This window comes from Cetorhinus maximus, chromosome 6, assembly GCF_964194155.1.
Source record: "Cetorhinus maximus chromosome 6, sCetMax3.hap1.1, whole genome shotgun sequence".
Lineage (NCBI taxonomy): Eukaryota > Metazoa > Chordata > Chondrichthyes > Lamniformes > Cetorhinidae > Cetorhinus > Cetorhinus maximus.
The window spans coordinates 90,080,389-90,098,012 of NC_135884.1; positions in this window are offsets into that span (position 1 = coordinate 90,080,389).

Here is a 17,624-nt window from a genome sequence, read left to right on the forward strand (position 1 = left end):
GCGATGGATTTGAGCCCGCACAGCAGTGCAGGAGTGACGTCCTGGACCAAGGTCTCCTCGGTGCGTTAGCATGCCAGCGCTAACACTTCAGCCTGAAGGCGGACAGACTCCTCCATCGTGCCTTGCAATCTGAGGAGTGCAGTGGATATCCCTTCCTGATGTTCCCAAGCTTGCCCTTGCAGCTCCAGCAACTGTGACATGGCTGAGTCCAGAGGCTCGTCATCTGACTTGGACAGCAAATTTCTGGTATCCAGCAGTCCTCTGAGTGCCAGACGCCTGGGAAGTCCCTGCTACCACCTGCTGTGGATGAGAAAGTGCAATGTGCTCACCAGGTTGTAATACCGACACCGCTGAGGTGTCTGTCTCTGCGCTGGCGGAGGGTATGGGTAAGCCCTGTGACACATCTTCAGGGAGGGTTTCAGTGGATTTCTCTTCTAAGCTTCCCTCGGGGCTTGTTTGGAGGCCCTAGGTCGTGAACTCTCTTGGCAGGTTCCCAGATGTGCCTGCGAAAGCAAGGAGAGATAATTAGTGCATAACAGTGGCCTGTGAAACAGGACATATCACTCACAGCATGGTTGTCTGATGGATTTTGCACTGCTGGATCCTTACTTGGTAGAGCATCGCCGACATCACTGTCAGCGCAGGAACGGTCCAGATCCTTGCCGTCCAGCTGGATAGCTCTGTTTTCAAAGTCCATGATGAGTTTGATTTCAGGCATTACTCCACCAGTCTGCGACTTCTTCCTCTTCTTGTGTGCCGGCTTGTCCTGCATGAATAGAGATGGAGAGAGTATAAGCAGGATGCCTGCCACGCCAAATGATAAAAATGCCTGGCATGTGTGCGGGTGGTGAGTGGTCCCATGGATGGGATGAGGACAATGAAGGTGTGTATCAGAGAGTGAATGGTCATGTCCCTTGAACAGGCAGTGAGTGAGGGTCCTGTGGATATTTGATGGGTTTGTGAGTTGAGAGTGATGAGAAGAGTGACTTACCCTGGTGGAACGGAGGAGATCATTCATCCTCTTACAGCATTGGGTGGCTGTCCTCTTTTGCGGGCGTTGGCGCTGACCACTGCTGCCACTGCCTCTGAAGCCAGATTAGTGATGTTGCTGCCCATCCTGTGGCCAGACCGGGGTAGAGGACCTCACAGCGGGCCTCCACTACGTCCAAAAGGCGCTTGAGGGACATGTTATTGAATCTGGGGGCTGCAATCTTTTGCTTTTTGGACCATATCTTCCATGCAGCCAGTTGCACTTTAAATATGGTGCCCGGTGTGATGAAGCGGCGAGGCGATGGCATGGCAGATGAATGAGAGCCGGCGAATGAGAAAACAGCGTGTTTCTCAGGAATGCATAATTAAAGCGCCAGATTTGGGATGATACGGCATGAAAAGCCGCCATCAATTTTAATTTGCAGCAGAGTTCCAAACTTCTCCCACACTTCCTATCTAGAAGTGTATCCTAACTTCACTCCTGAAAAATCTTGCTCTAATTTTTAGATTATGCCCCATAGTTTTAGACCCCTGAAATGACAAAATAGTTTCTCTGCATCTAACCTATCTGTTCCCCTTAACATCTCAAAAATGTCAATCAAATCATCACTTAACCATCTAAATTCCAGGAAATACAACACTAGTTTGTGAAATCTCTCTTTGTAATTTAACCCTTGGAGTCCAGGTATTATTCCTTGCGGGACGCCACTTGTCACATGCTACCAATTAGAGTACTTTCCCATTATTGGAGGCAGTATGTGGCACTCCCTCCAAGACCAATATACACATCTTAAAGTATAGAGCTCAGAACTGCCCACAGCACTTCAGGCTATAGTTGAAGCTGACTTCTATCCCTTTGTATTCTAGTACTTCATATATAAAGACCAGCATTCAATTATCCTTTCCGATTATTTTCTGTACCTGTTCATGACATTAATGATCTGTGTACCTGGATCCTCAAATTTCTTTGGAGCTCCACTATTTTTAGCTTTTCTCCATCTAGAACATGCCTTGATCTTTCCTTTTCAGGTTCAAAGTGGATGACCTCATCCACAGTGAAATCCATTTGTCATAGTTTTGCTCATTCATTTAATCTATCAATATTTCTTTGTAATTTTATGCTTTCACCTACACTGCTTACAATGCTGCTATTTTTGTGTCATTGGCTAATTTGGATCTATAGCATTCTATCCCATCATCTAAGTTGTTAATAAATACAGTAGCTGGTTGAAAGCCCCAACAGAGATCCTTGCAGGGCACCATTAGTCACATCCTGCCAATTAGAGCACCTTCCCATTATTCCTACTCTGACTTTCTAGCAGTCCAGCCAATTTCCTAACCAGGTCAATAACTTGCCTTTAATTCTGTGGACTTCAACTTTAGATAACAGCCTCTTATGAAGGACGTTATCAAACGTCTTCTGGAAGCCTATATAAATGAAAGTCGTAGACATTCCCTGTCCACCACTTTAGGAACAAAAAGAAAGACTTGCAGTTATATAGGGCCTTTCATGACAACAGGGTATTTCACAGCACTTTACAGCTAATGAAGTACTTTTGAAGTGTAGTCACTGTTATAATGTAGGAAGTTTAGTCACCTCTTCAAAAACTTCAATCAGATTAGTTAGGTGTGGCCTACCTTTTAAAAGTGGATGCTGTTCTCTCTGATCAGTTGAAAATTTTCAAGCCTTATCCTTAATTAGTTATACTCTAGTAATTTCCTGACAGCAGATATTAGACCAACTGGTCCATAATAATCTGGTTTTCCCTCTCACCATTCCTAAATAGTGTAGTGATATGTGTAATTTCCCAATCCAAAGGTACAATTCCTGAATCGAGAGAACTTTGGAATATTATAGTTAGGGCCTCTGCAACGTTCTTACCACCTCCATAAAACCTAATATTGAAATCATCTGGTCCTGGGGGCTTGTCACTCTTCAATATTTTTGTATTTATTGGCCAGGATAATTCACTGTTATTCTTCAAATAGTGCTATGGGATCTTTTGCATCCATCTGCAAGTTGACATAGGGGTTCCAATTCTGGATAGAGGTTTTTCTGGAGGTTTCATCACATGACCTCTTGCTTCAAACCACCCCACCTCCACACTCCAGACATTGGTCCATCCTAAAGAGCACCACTGTCTTACCACGCTCATTGGAAAGGGAACAGATCTTTAAAACCCAACTGAATTAATCTTGACTGTTAGTGAAACAGCCTTATTTTCCCACATTTCTAATTTTTTTATAACTAAGAAATGAAATTATGTAAAGAAAATGAAAGAAAGAATGAATTTTGTTTAATGTGCATATGATTTTTCTCCTGGGTTGCTTCCAGAAATGTCCTGGAGATTAATATTCAATTCCTGGAGACTTCTGGAGGGTTGATAACTCCACACAGGTAGGGCCTAAGGTTAACATCTGTTCTGAAAGATGGTATCTCAAATAATGAAGAAATCGTTCAATACTGCACTGAAATGCCAGCCTAGATTATGTGCTCAGATCATGGTATAGGTTTAAACACACAAACTTCTGACTCGGGCAAAACTGCTACCACTGTGCCCAGGTTGGCACTTACTAGCAATCCTGCAAGCTTAAAATTAATAGCAATAATAATGAAAAGTTTAAAAAATAAACAACCGAGCACCAGAAATAGATGGCCCTAGCTACAAGTTTTTAGTAATTAACAAGTATACTCTAGCTGTAAAGCATAGTAATTTATTTATTCACATGGGAAATACCTCAGGTCCTTTTATCTGTTTGTACTTATTTTAATTCTGATGCAAGTTTCATTTTTGGGTGCGTGACATTCTAATCAACTAAAATATAATTCAAAATGACTGACTACTACAGAAAAGTCCTTTCTTTATTGGGTGAAGTGCTGTTCAGAAAAATGCCAAATGAACATGAAAACAAAGCACCAGCCAAACAGACTCTGTCCCAATTCAACAGATTCCATGAATGTTAAAGAGATTATAGCTGTACATCCAAATGTTCATCATGGTCCTTCCTAAATAGGCAACCTTTTGTTTTTCTAACCCTGACAGGATGACTTTTAGAAAAATACTGTGAAAGACAAACAGCTCAAGGACAAACAGAACATGACTGCTGTAGGAATGTACACTCAGTTCCACATAAGCAAATATTTGATAAGGGAATACTTCTCTTAACATAGTCACTCATGTTGTCATTGGGACAGTGTTATATGCACTAACAATGTCACTGACATTGAGAGGTCATAACATGTATTTCTATCAGTGTATCACTACAAACAATGTCACTGAGATATCACTGCATATTGTCATTGGGATGTCACTATGTGCAATTATACTAGGATATCAACCAAAGATGTCGCTGCACCTATTCACTGGGGCATTTTTATACATCAACAGTGAATCATCATTACATACAGGGGAAGACTTTCCTGTTTTCACACCTCACTGTATGGCATCATCTGGGCACAGCGCATAGAGGAAAATTAGGTGGGGGAGGAGAGTGCACCCATAAGAGAGCCCGCCTGATTTATCAACCATTTACATTAATAAATGGAAGATCAGGTGCTTTAACATAAAGGCTTTTCCAGTGCGATTTTCCGAGACGTGCTGCACCCAGGTGATCTAATGCAAGGCCCAGATAAAGGAACCAGGAAATCTGTCCCAAATAGTAATTCTGATAGCATCTGTACCATCACTGTGATATTGATGAACACAGTGGCAACATCACTAGACAATGCCACTAGGATTTCACTACATATTTTCCCATTTCCACTTGAATTACCTTTGGGATTTCTGAGTGAGATTGCCAATTAACATCAAATTGCAGGAACACCTTTGTGCTGTCCATCTTTGAACACTGATAACTGATGGTGAGACTACTCAAACTAATTGTTATTAAACAATTCTTGTGGTCATCCAAGAGACGAGATTTTCTATTTTGAATTTAAATCTAAATTTGAATTTAGATCCTAACAGCTTTCTATTTCAGTGCAATAAGTGTTTTCTTCATCAACCAAATCATCCTGATTCAAATGGTAGTTGTTTATCAATAATTTATTTTGACAATTAGTAAATGCCAACATGTATTTAGTGGCATAATAGCTGAAGTCACTCATCTACTATGATGTACAGATATAATTGCAGGTGAAATAAGGATGATCACCAGAGAAGAGAATTAATATCAATTAAAATGAGCAAAATTGAACACTCCCAATAAAATTCTGTTTTATAATAAGAGGAGCCAGGGTTTGAAAAGAAAACATTAGCATCGGGACTGAATGACCCAGATTTTGTAGTCAGTGACAAATGAACAACATTGGCCATTCATTACACTTGCAACTTGCAGTAATTAGGGAGTCAAAATAGTGTGGTGCTTTCTATGGTGGATCTGGGACCTGTGTGAACAGGGCAAATGCCTCCTATCAGATTGAGGGATTTTTACTGACACATGAAAGTGTAAGTCATTATATTTAATTCAATGACAAATGCTTCAAATAGTGGCCAAGCTGAGCCAGTGCTTAGTACTATAACTCTGGCCCTCATAACAGTAGCACGTGCATGTCATTCCACCAGACTTTCTGATGTCTGCACGTGTAGAAGAAAGGAAGCAGGGTTAAGTTGCCAATGCAGCAGTGCCAGATGTGGTAAGAGGGATGGGGGCCAGGGCTGAAAGACCAGAGGGGAAGAGAAAGCTTGGGGGATAGTTACACTGTAGGGAATGAGAGGGAACCCTACAATGGGCCCAGGGATTTTGCCAATGCAAAATTGATGATGAGGACCTCCCTGAGGGACGCTGATGAGGGACCTCCTGCCCACCACCAGTCTGTGCAGAGAAACCTGCTGGGCTGGGTGCTTGATGTGGGCCGCCACTGCTGCTGATTAAACCCTGGTGGAGGCAGGATGATGCCTTTAAGTGGGAATTAATTACCCACATAAGGGCCTCAACTGGCACACTGGCAGGCAAGCCGCCTGATACACCCCGCCCTCCGCCACTGGTATAATTGTGTTTGGGGCAGGGATGGGTATGTAGTCGGCAGGCAGGTTGCCCACTGGATTTACCATGGCCCCTCATCTTTAAACCCACCGTGGGGAGTGTTAAGTTCAGCCCATGGTTTCATTTCATCATGCCCACATTGGCTAGCAATAAGTGCTAAACACATTCACACTATAGATTTTGAGCATAATTAGTAGCACTGCAGTCAATGTGCACACAGACATTACATTTGGAAAGATGTACATCCATTGCATGGCAAAGGGGAGTTTGAGCTGTGTACTAGAAGTGTATAACCCTAAAATTAGAGCTAGGTCAGAGTGGTGTTGATTAATCAGGTTGGCCTCCCTCCCTTACCACTACTCCTCTTCCACAAAGCAAAGATATGGAGGAATTCCTGTTGGAAAGCTGAATGCCGCCTGTGTGAAATATTGGGGTTAAAAATGGCAGCTATATGTATATCTACACCAAATCAAATAGCCACTTGGCAAAGTAATTGGAGACAGCAAAAATATTGTTTTTAAAAAAGCATCAAAATCAATTTAATATGAGGGTCCTGAAAATGAGCACATTTCAGCAGTTACAATAGAATTGTGTCTTTATTTCCTCTTATTATTTGTTCATGGGGTGTGAGTGGCACAGGCAAGACCAGCATTTATTGCCCATCCCTAATTGCCCTTGAGAAAGTGGTGGTGAACCACATTCTTGAACCACTGCAATTTGTGTAGCACTTTTTCATGTCTCTTTTTATCCCTATCTCAATCCCATCTTTTGTTGTCTCTATTTCGCTATCTGTACATGATTTGGTATGGAATTAAATATTATAACTTAAACTTTATGGTTTAGACTCTATGCCTCTCAATAAGAATTTTTCAATCTGATTGGAACACACTGTAACACACTGTTACTTGTCCTATTCGGGAGGGAGTTCCAGGATTTTAACCCAGCAACGTTTAAGAAAGAATAGTATATTTCTAAGTCAGGATGGTGCGATACTTGGAGGGGAACCTGCAGGTGGTGGTATTCCCATGTGCCTCACCCCTTGTTCTTCTAAGTGGTAGAGGTTGCGAGTTTGGAAGAAGCTGTCGAAGAAGTCTTGGCGAGTTTATAGTGCATCTTGTAAATGTTACACACTGCAGCCAAGGTGCGCTAGTGGTAGAGGGAGTGAATGTTTGAGATGGTGGATGGAGTGCCAATCAAGTGGGCTGCTTTGTGCTTGATGATTTCTCGGATGTTAGCTGTACTCATCCTGGCAAGTGGAGGGTATTCCATCACACTCCTGACTTGTGCCTTTAGATGGTACAAAGGCTTTGGGGGTCAGAAGATGAGTTACACATTGCAAAATACCGAGCCTCTGACCTATTCTTGTAGTCATAGTATTCATGTAGCTGCTCCAGTTAAGCTTCTGAACAGTGGTAAACCCAGAATGTTGGTGGTGGAGTATTTGGTGATATTAATAACATTGAATGTCAAGGAGAGGTAGTTAGCCTCGCTCTCTTGCTGTCGATAGTCATTGCCTGGTCCTTGTGTGGCATGAATGTTTCTTGATACTTATCAGTGCAAGCCTGAATGTTGGTCAGCTCTTGCTGCATGTGGGCATGGACTGCTTCATTATCTCAGGAGTTGTGAATGGAACTGATAACCATCAGCATACATCCTCACTTCTGACCTTATGATGAAGGCAGCTGAAGTTGGTTGGGTCTAGGACACTGTCCTGAGGAATTCCTGCAGCAAGGTCCTGAGCCTGAGGTGATTGGTCTCACAGCTACAATCATTTTCCTTTGTGCGCGGTATGACTTCAGTCAGTGGAGAGATTTCCCTTGATTCCCATTGACTTCAATTTTGCCAGGGCTCCTTGATGCCACACTTAGTCAAATGTTGCTTAGATATGAAGGACAATCACACTCACCTCACATCAGGAATTCAATTCTTCATCGATGCTTGGACCAAGGCTGTAATGAGGTCAGGTACCAAATGGTCCTGGTGGACCCAAACAGAGCAAGTGAGTAGGTTATTGATGAGTAAATGCCGTTTGATAATACTATCGACACCTTCCATCACTTTGCTGATGATTGAGAGTGAACTGATGGGTCAGTAATTGCTGGATAGGACTTGTCTTTTTTTGTAGACAGGATATCAGGATCTAACTGGGCAATTTTCCAAATTGTTGGGTAGATGACAGTGATGTAGCTGTACTGGAACAGATTGGCGAGAGCCTCAGTTAGTTCGGGAACATAAGTCTTCAGCACTACAGCCGGGATATTGTCAGGCCCAAAGCCTTTGCTGTATCTACCGTGCTCACTTGTTTTGTGATATCACGTGGTGTGAATCGAACTGTCTGAAGATTGGCATCTGTGATGCTGGTGACCTTGAGGAGGCCAAGATAGATTATCTAAGGCACTCTGGCTGAAGATGGTTGTTTACACTGATGTACTGGACTCCACTTTCATTGAGGATTAGGATGGATATGGAGCTTCTTCCTCCCATTAATTGTTTGATTGTCCGCCACTATTCATGGCTAGATGTGGCAGGACTGCAGAGATTTGATCTGGTTCATCAATTATGGAATTACCTAGCTCAGTCTACAGCATCCTGCTTTGAGTTTAGTACGCTAATAATCCTGTGTTTGTAGCATCACCAGGTTGGCACCTTAATTTTGGATATACCTAGTGTTCTCCTGAATTGTCTCCTTCACTCTAGAACGAACCAGTGGACCTCCCTAGGCCTGATGGTAATGGTACAGTGAGAGATAAGCAGAATTATGTGGTCACAGATTGTAATGGAATACAATTCTACTGCTCTAACCGCACATCATGGGCCAATTTTGAGCTGTTAGGTTTGTTTTGAATCTATCCCATTTAATACTGTGATAATGCCAAGGACTTTGTCTCCACAAAGACTCCTAACAATACTTCGAAAAGTAGATTGGGATTGGTGAGGATGAGGTCAAGTGCGTTGATCAGCCATGTTGGTTTTCTCACTACCTGCTGCAGGCCTAGTCTGGCAGATGTGTCCTTCACTGCTCAGCCAGTTCAATCAGGAGTATGTGCTGAGCCACTTGGTGATGGATGTTGAAGTCCTCCTCCTGAGTACTTTCCGTGCCCTTGCTAAACCTTGGTGCTTCTTCCTGTCACTGGACTCGCTGCCTTCCTCACTATAAGGAGCAGAATGTGCCCTAATAGGCCAAAAAGGAATTCACAAGTAAGGTTGGAAACCAGCAGAGCTGGGTCCTGGTTTTTTTTAAGCCATTCTGCCGGACTCCTGTCAGAATTAAGGCAGGTCCCATATTGAATCCTGTCACTGCAGGAGACTATCCACCCACAGCAAGTAACTCGTCCACATAAGGTGATCAAATGTGAAATGACCTGTTCAGAAAGTAGTCTTAAAATGGAGGTGACAGTTCGAGTTGTTGGTGAAAAGATATTCTATTTAATTATATTTTACAACTTGGGTTAATTAGTTTTATTGTGTGGTCCCACATTTTTCTTCATCCCTGCCAATTTTAACTTAATTATTCTTGGTTGCTGATGTCATCTAAGTCACACCTTAGAAAATGTGAGATGTGTGTCACTTTAGGGTTCTGAGCACACTCTTATTTAGATGAAAGCTCCACAAATGCAGGTTTAATGACAGCTGAGGTACTTTCCCCACACCATCACTACTCCAAGATCTGCATATTTAGACTTCACCACATGTATGTGGACATATTAGAAAATGACTATACTGGGTATCTTCGCTTCACCAAGACAGATATTGCAGTGCAGTACCGAAAGATTGCTGCACTATCAAAACTACATCTTTTGGACAAGATGTTAACAGAGGCCCCATATGCCTGCCCAGATGAATGTAAAAGATCCCATGGTGCTACTGTGTTCCAAAGAAGAGTTTTCCTTAATATCCTGGTCAATATTTATCCCTCAATCAACATCACTAGAACAGATTATCTGCTCATCATCACATTGTTGCTTGTGGGAAATTGCAGTGCACAAACTGATTGCCCATTCCTACATTATAGCAATGACTACATTTCCAAAGTACTTCATTAGCTGTAAAGTGCTTTGAGAAGTTGTGAAAGGTGCTATATAAATGCATGTCTTTTAGTTGCTCAGAGTGACTTCTTTGTTGATTGTTCCTCCATCCATTTTGAGAACTATTTGTCTATCGTTTGGTAACTTCCATTAACAGCGTGGTTCAGGCCATAAACTCACAGCTTGCAAAATTCCCAGTATCTACCATGCGTTGCAATGTGCTCACACATCAATTTACTATGGCTTGGGGCAAAATTGGAGTATTTAATTCCTATGCATGCCAGGAACTGTTTGATTTTGTTTTCTTCAGCATAGATGTTAAAATTAAAGTTTCATATTAAGTTGAAAATTGGTAATTATTTCCCAAGTCACTGTGTAATTTCTAATTTGGGTCTGATCATTTTCATTGCTCTCACTTTCAGTTCATTTAGTCTACAAATATTATTATAATATAAAATATTATTCAATGATCAACCAGTTTCTGGCTAAATTAAGCAAAGCTAGAGAAAGTGAAGGAAATCACAAGTCAATCGGTTCCCCACTGACAGTGAAGTTTCTCTTCTTGCAGAACCACAGGATATTAATTAGAAAACCCAGGAATTCTACTCAGGCCACCTTTTGTTCCAGACCTGACTGATTTAGATAATTGCAAAGTGTTATGCAATAAGTTGCCACAGGTCAATTTAAATAAAGCAGAGCCTATTAACTGTTGAAGAGCCAACCAGAGACCAGCATGTGGTCCTGTGCCATAAATTAGACCATCAACAGAGGGATTGTGGAAATCAAACTGAACTTCTGGAGATCTTCTAGCTGAATTTTCAATGGCCCTTAATAAGATGATAAATACTGAACCAATTTGTTTTTTGTCATTAAACCATGACTTCACTATGTCTAGATTGTAAGGTGAAGAGAAGGCACTTTTGTTGCTGCTTCCAGATGAATCATCTATATTGGACCCAAAGCAGTGGGGGACTGTGACAAAGGTAAACTATCCTTCCTGATCTGTCTGTAGCCTTTGACATGGTTGACCACTCCAGCCCATCCAAGCCACTCCACCATTGTCCAGCTGGCTAGGACTAATTTCCCTGGTCCTAATCTTCTCTATCTGGTTGCAGTCAGAGAATCCTCTGCCATGGCTTCTCTTTGCACCCTCACAATATTACCTCTAATGTTCCCAAGGATTTATCATTGGCCCCTTGCTATTTCTCATCTATCTGTTGTTTCTTGGCAACATCACCCAAAACAATACTAGTTTCCACATGTATGCCTGTAGCACCCAGCTCTACCTCACCACCACTTCTCTTGACCTCTCCACTGTCTCCAGACTGCCTGTCCAACATTCAGTAATGAATTAGTTGAAACTTCTTCCAACTAATTGTTGGAAAGGCCTTAGCCACTGTCTTCTTTCACTAGCTAATGACTACATCTGTCTCCCTAGCAACTAGCTAAGGCTGAAACAAACTGTTCATAACCTTGGTGTCATACTTGACCCCAAGATGAGCTTCTGACCACATATCCACTCCATCTCTCTAGCAACTAGCGAAGGCTGAAACAAACTTCATAACCTTGGTGTCATATTTGACCCCAAGATGAGCTTCTGACCACATATCTACGCCACCTTTAAGACTACCTAATTCCACCTGCATAACATTGCTTGCCTCCATCACTACCTTAGTTCATCTGCTGCTGAACCCTCATCCATACCTTTGCTACCTCTAGACTTGACTATTTCAATGCATTCCTGGCTGGTCTCCCATGTTCTACTCTTTGTAAAGTTGAGGTCTTCAAACTCTTGCTCATGTCCTAAGTTGCACAGAGGTACCATTCGCCTATTATTCCTATATTCATTGACTTAAACTGGGTCCCAATTGAGCAATGCCTGAATTTTAAAATTCTCATCCTTGTTTTCAAATCCTTCCATTCCCTATCTCTGTAATCTCCTCCAGCCCCTCGACCCTCTGACCTATCTACTCTCAACTAATTCTGGCCTCTTGAGCACCCCCAATTTTAATTGCTCTACCATTCATGGCTGTGTCCTCAGCCATCAAGGCCCTAAGCACTGGAATTCCCTCTTTAAACTTCTCCATCTCTCTTTACACTTCTCCATCTCTCTTTACTCCTTTAAGACACTTCTCAAACCTACCTCCTTGATTGACCCTAATATCACATTTAGCTTGGTGTCAAATTTTATTTTGTAATGCTCTAACACAGTGCCTTGGGACTTTTTGCTACATTAAAGGTTCTACATAAGCACAATTTGTTGTGTAAAAACATATAATGGGTGATTTATGTCCATGCACTAGTATATCTGCATAACCTGTTGCTATTATTAATGTGCTGCTATTGAATTTTAAATTAAAATATTCAAGTAGAATCATGGAACAATTATAGCACAGGAGGGGACCATTCAGCCATTGAATCTGTGCCAGGGTAATTCAGCTAGTCCTACCCTCTGCCCTTTTTCCATAACCCAGAATTATTTTTAAAAATCCAATTTCTACTTGAAAGTCACAGATTAATTTGTCCCCCACCTGCTCAGGCAGTGTATTCCAGATATTAACCAAAGTTTTTTGCATTTTGATGCCCAGCACAACGTCTGGATTCAACAGAGGAAGCATGCTTTCTGCTCGCCAGATCTCCTATAATTAGATATGCAGTTTGAAAGCAGAGTAAGACTATATATATGTTCCCAACTATACTTACTGTTACTTGAACATTTTTTTGAAATCCTCAAGCTATTTTGCAGCTCCTGTCATATGACACCCATCCTCCTTATTCTATAGCTAATTAAAATGCTTGTCAAAAACATGTTCCTTTGTGCAAGAATCTCCCTCTCTGTCACGGAATATTGCTCAATACCACTAAAGAACTGCCACAACTGAGTGCCTCATATTATAACTGAACATAAGGAAGGTGGGTATAACATTAACAGACATCTTCTCACCCAAGAAAGATGGTGTGTATTGGGAGTCACTGCAATATACCTTTTCCTGTACTGCCTGCTCCTGGTGGTTGTGCTCTATGCAATCACACCCATTCATTTTCCACTTATTCTCATTGTACCTCATCCAGCCTATTTGATACAGATGGACTTTGGATTCCCAGTCCCCAGTTATGAGAGCATTGAATGCAAACCCTCAATGTCCCATACTTTGTATAAAGAAAGGAATGTTGTTAAGATTTAGGACAACTCCACTGCACAAGTATAATTGCTTTGTAAGTAAGTACATGCACAATGTAGGCATAAACAGAAATTTGGAAAGCCACAAGACCCTGCTTTTGGCTACCTTGGCCCGAAGCACTGGCATTCCCTCCCTAAATCTCTTCACTTTAAAGATTCTCATTAACACCTATCTCTTTGACCAAGCACCTGACCTAATAACTCCTTATGTTGCTCAGTGTTAAATTTTGTTTGGTGATGCTCCTGTGAAGTGCCTTGCTTATTATTTTAAAAGATGCTGTGTAAATAAAAGCTGTTGTTATGGTTGTATGTTGGGACTTGGGATTTCCGCAAAAGGGCCTAATTTACCCCTATTTGGGCCTGAACATCCCAAAAATGTGAAAATCAATTTTAATATTGATGAAATGGTACAGAAGAATTGACAATCAGGTTTGTCAGAAAATCAAAAATGCTGAATATTTGTATTTGCCCTGGAGTCAAAGTGACCTTTGCTTGGAAAGGAATCACATGATCAGTCAATTGGCTGCATTAAAACAAAATAACATATCAAAGCTAATTCATTTGCGGTAGAAACAAATGTTTCTGCACCTCAGTGAGAATAAGTAGCTCTATCCAAACAAGTGTGTGTTTAAGACCCCTGAGGGATTCTAAACCTCCTTAGTTCACTATCACCCAGGTCACAGAAAAAAAGGCACATGAGTGAGACAAAGCAACACCTTAAGTGAGAAGGGAAAGATAAAGAACAGAAATAATGGTGGGCAAAATAATCAAAAACAAAAACAGGTGAGGGGAATGGAAATACAAGAGACAAAAGCAAAAGGGGAAAGAGGAAGGTACATATGGAAAAAGAGAATAAGAGATGACAAAAAGAGGGGTCAAAATTTTAGCAGGCCTGCTTGGGGGTTGGGTGGGTGGGGCGGGATGCAGGGGCCAGTTAAAAAGAAGGCAGCCACAATGGGACAGCTCCCTGACAGTCCTGTACCAGGGCGGCTCTCAGTGTTGTACCAGGGCATTTTCACAGTGCCAGACTAATGAGGGCAACTGCTCGGTCAAAGGGCAGCTTATTTGTATTCTTAAAGGTCCTATTAAGGACTATTTGTTCACTCTCTCATTCTGTCAATGTGTTTGTAACTTTATTTCCATCTACACCACTTGCTATATCTTTGTCATTGTCAAACTTGGAATTATGGATCTCTTTCATTATTGTGGTGAAGGCAGGTTCAATTCAGGAGAGGGAATTGGATTATGATCTGAAAAGGATGGATGTGCAGACTACATGGAGGGTGAAAATGGCGCCAGGTGAATTGCTCCTTCAGAAAACCAGCATAGACACGATGGGCTGAATGGCCCACTTTTATGCTGTAACCATTCTGGGATTCTGTACAGAGCTGTCAGTGTTTTACCAACAGCAGGGTGAAGGGAGCTCACTCCAGCTTGATGTAGGTAACTTCCCTGTGGCAGATCCGGAGACTCCATCGTCCAAAAAGGGGGTTGTGGCCAGGGAAAGCACCCATGACCCAAGTGATCTCCCCAGAAGGGCTTCCCCTCAACCCATGGCTTCCTGAATTTTCCTTTTTTTTAAAAAAACTTACCTGTCAAGATCCTGCCTCAGCAGTGCCTACTGCTCCTGGTGGCACAGCATCAGCAGCCTGCTATCCTCAAATGAATGGCAAGGCCACCTGCAATAAAAGCACTGAGACCGCCCTACTGCTGGCAAACACGAGCTGAGGACCTGCTTTTTGCCCAAATATCAGGGTCCAAAAGCCCAAGGTAAAATTCAGCCCAGAGCTCATGACAGAGGCACAGACAAGGAAATATCCCAGTAAGTTTGCATGATGCCCTTACACTTGCTTGGCAGGTGCTGGAATCGTGCTGTTTCCCAACATTTATTCAGCTTCTGTCAATGAGCAGCAAGAAAATAGTGTTTATTTCCAGCTCTGGCAACATCCCATAGTTTGCAGGGTGGGGGGGATGGTTGTATACAAACAGAGGTCCAAAGCCATATGGAGCAGCAACTCCTCAGGGGTGAAATGACAGGCAGATGGAGGGGAGGTGGACCAGAAGAGGTCACTACCCTGTAATGAGTACTGCTGTCACAGGTGAAAGGGCAATGTCAGAAAAAAGCAACATCAAACCAGAAGGTGTAAAGTATCATGTGACTAGTACCATAGCAACACAAAGTACATTTTGTACTTGCAGCTAATGGATTATATAACATATGTTGTTATCCAAGTGGAGCTCTATAGTGTTGGTTTTAATACTGTTCAGTTAACATCAATTACCCTTTTGCTCCACATCATAATGGCTCTTTAATCAAGCAGATGCCAGGTCACTTTCTGCAGACCTATCACAGAATGAAGAGTCACCAAGAATTAAGTTAAAAGGGCAGGACCTAAAGAAAAGTAAATGTTTGGGAAGCAGTGCAATGCAACATGAAACAGACCGTTGTGCTGTAACATCACCACGTTCCTCACTAGTGACAAAGCAAACCACTTAAATCATTCAGTGATGATGCAAAAGCTCTTGTTACATCTGACATGGTTACTGTCAATGTTGAATATTTCAGTTAATTACTGATGATCTCAAGTTTACATGCATTTTAAGTTTTTTTTTAAAAACAACAAACATGGAAGATAGTTGTTGGTGACAGGGCAGTTCCCTCATCCAAGAATTTGACAGGATGACCAAGGAGTAACTTAACCTTGTAAAGTTTACTGCTCATCAAAATTAAGAATTTTAATGTTGGGAAACAGAGCACTTTCCATTTGTGGCCTAGATTTTCTGCTCCAGTTATACCAGCAAAACTCTAGTAACGGTGTGGGGTGAAAAATGTTTCTGGCTACTACTCTAGACGAGGGAAGCAGAAATAATTGTTGATTTCCTGGCCACCAGCATTGCTATGGGAACTCGGGCGAGTATTTAAAGAAAGGGTTGAAAAGCCTAAGCAGTTACCACCAACGTACAGTTTCACAGTATATATGACACAAATGGGCTGTTCAGCCCAACCAGTCTATGCCAGTGTTTGTTCCACTTGAGTCTCCATCTTTTCTCATCTAAATCTACCATTGTAACCATCTATTCCCTTCTCCCTCAATGTTTCAGTTTCTTATAGGTTTGGTATGAGTCTTGATGCCTAGAAGTCTGGGTGGACCTGTGGCTGAAAGGTCAGTCGGTTGGGGTTGTTTATATATACACTTTTTAAAAAAATGACGTTATACAACCCCTGAAGTTAAAGATGGGTTTAAAAGTTTGGTTTTTTCCAAAATCACTTAAAGTAGAAAAGACTAGGCTGTTGCCTAACAACAGTGGTCACATGACACTGATACACAGACAAGGGAAAGTTCAGTGTGTGTCAGAGCGAAGACCAGGATTTTCAGTTGAGAAGAGAAAATTGCAAAGCTAGTGGACAGTAGTTACTGAATAGTCAGTTATAAGACTCAGTAAAGTGACCAGTTTAGCAGTTTTGCTGCTGAAACAGTGGCTTTAAGTGTGATTATTTTTTGGGTGTCTCAGGGAGATACGAGTTGGGTAAGAAGCATCAAGTGAATGCTTAAGAATTCATTGGAAGAAAACCGTTTGCATGTGTACCAGTCCCAAGCAAGGAGCCTTTGTGTCAAACTCAACATAACTTCACTGATTTATGTCTGTAAAGATATTGCTGGGTAAAGGAGTAAGGAGTATTGGGAAATGGAATCATCTTGTGTTTGTATTGAGATCTTTCCAATCTTTTTGTCTGGTCTAATAGTATAGTTTATTTTTTTTAATAAATGTTTTACTGTGTTAAAAGTTCATCAGCAGACTCCTGTGAATTTGTTCAACACCTTTCCTCGGTTTCTTTTTTAAAAAAAAAAAAAATTTGGGATCTATCAAGCCAGGTTTCACTCTGGGATCTGACTTGTTCAGTATTAACATCAGCTGGGATCATAAAGTGGGGACTCTTGCAGGAGCAAAAATCCTTGGATTTAAGTAGGGTCTGTGAATCCTTAAAGAAACGAGCATATGGAGGTACTGGGCTTAGGAACAGGATTTGCTGTGGGTTGGATCTCAAATGGCTTTGATTGTTGCTAAGACTTTTCTGGGAGTGGAAGATGTAACAGTGGATTATTTGAAATCCTTGAATAAGGCTACACTTAAGTTAGCAGGTAAATTGCATGTTGAAATAAAAGCAGGATTTTGTAAGGATGATATTGATTGAAGTAATTACCCAGCACTTAGAATTTAAAAAGGGAGAAGCCTGAAACTGATGTATCACAGCTAGAGTTAGAAAAAATTTCAGTTGCAAATGAAGCAGCTTGAGATAGAAAAAGATGAAAAAACTCGAATTAGCAAAAAAAGGAAATGAAAAAGCTTGAACTCTAACTCCAGAGAGAGAAGTTAGCAAAGGAGGAAAGAGTGAGTGTTTCAAAGGCAAAGAACTCTGACAGCATGAACTGGCTAAAGAT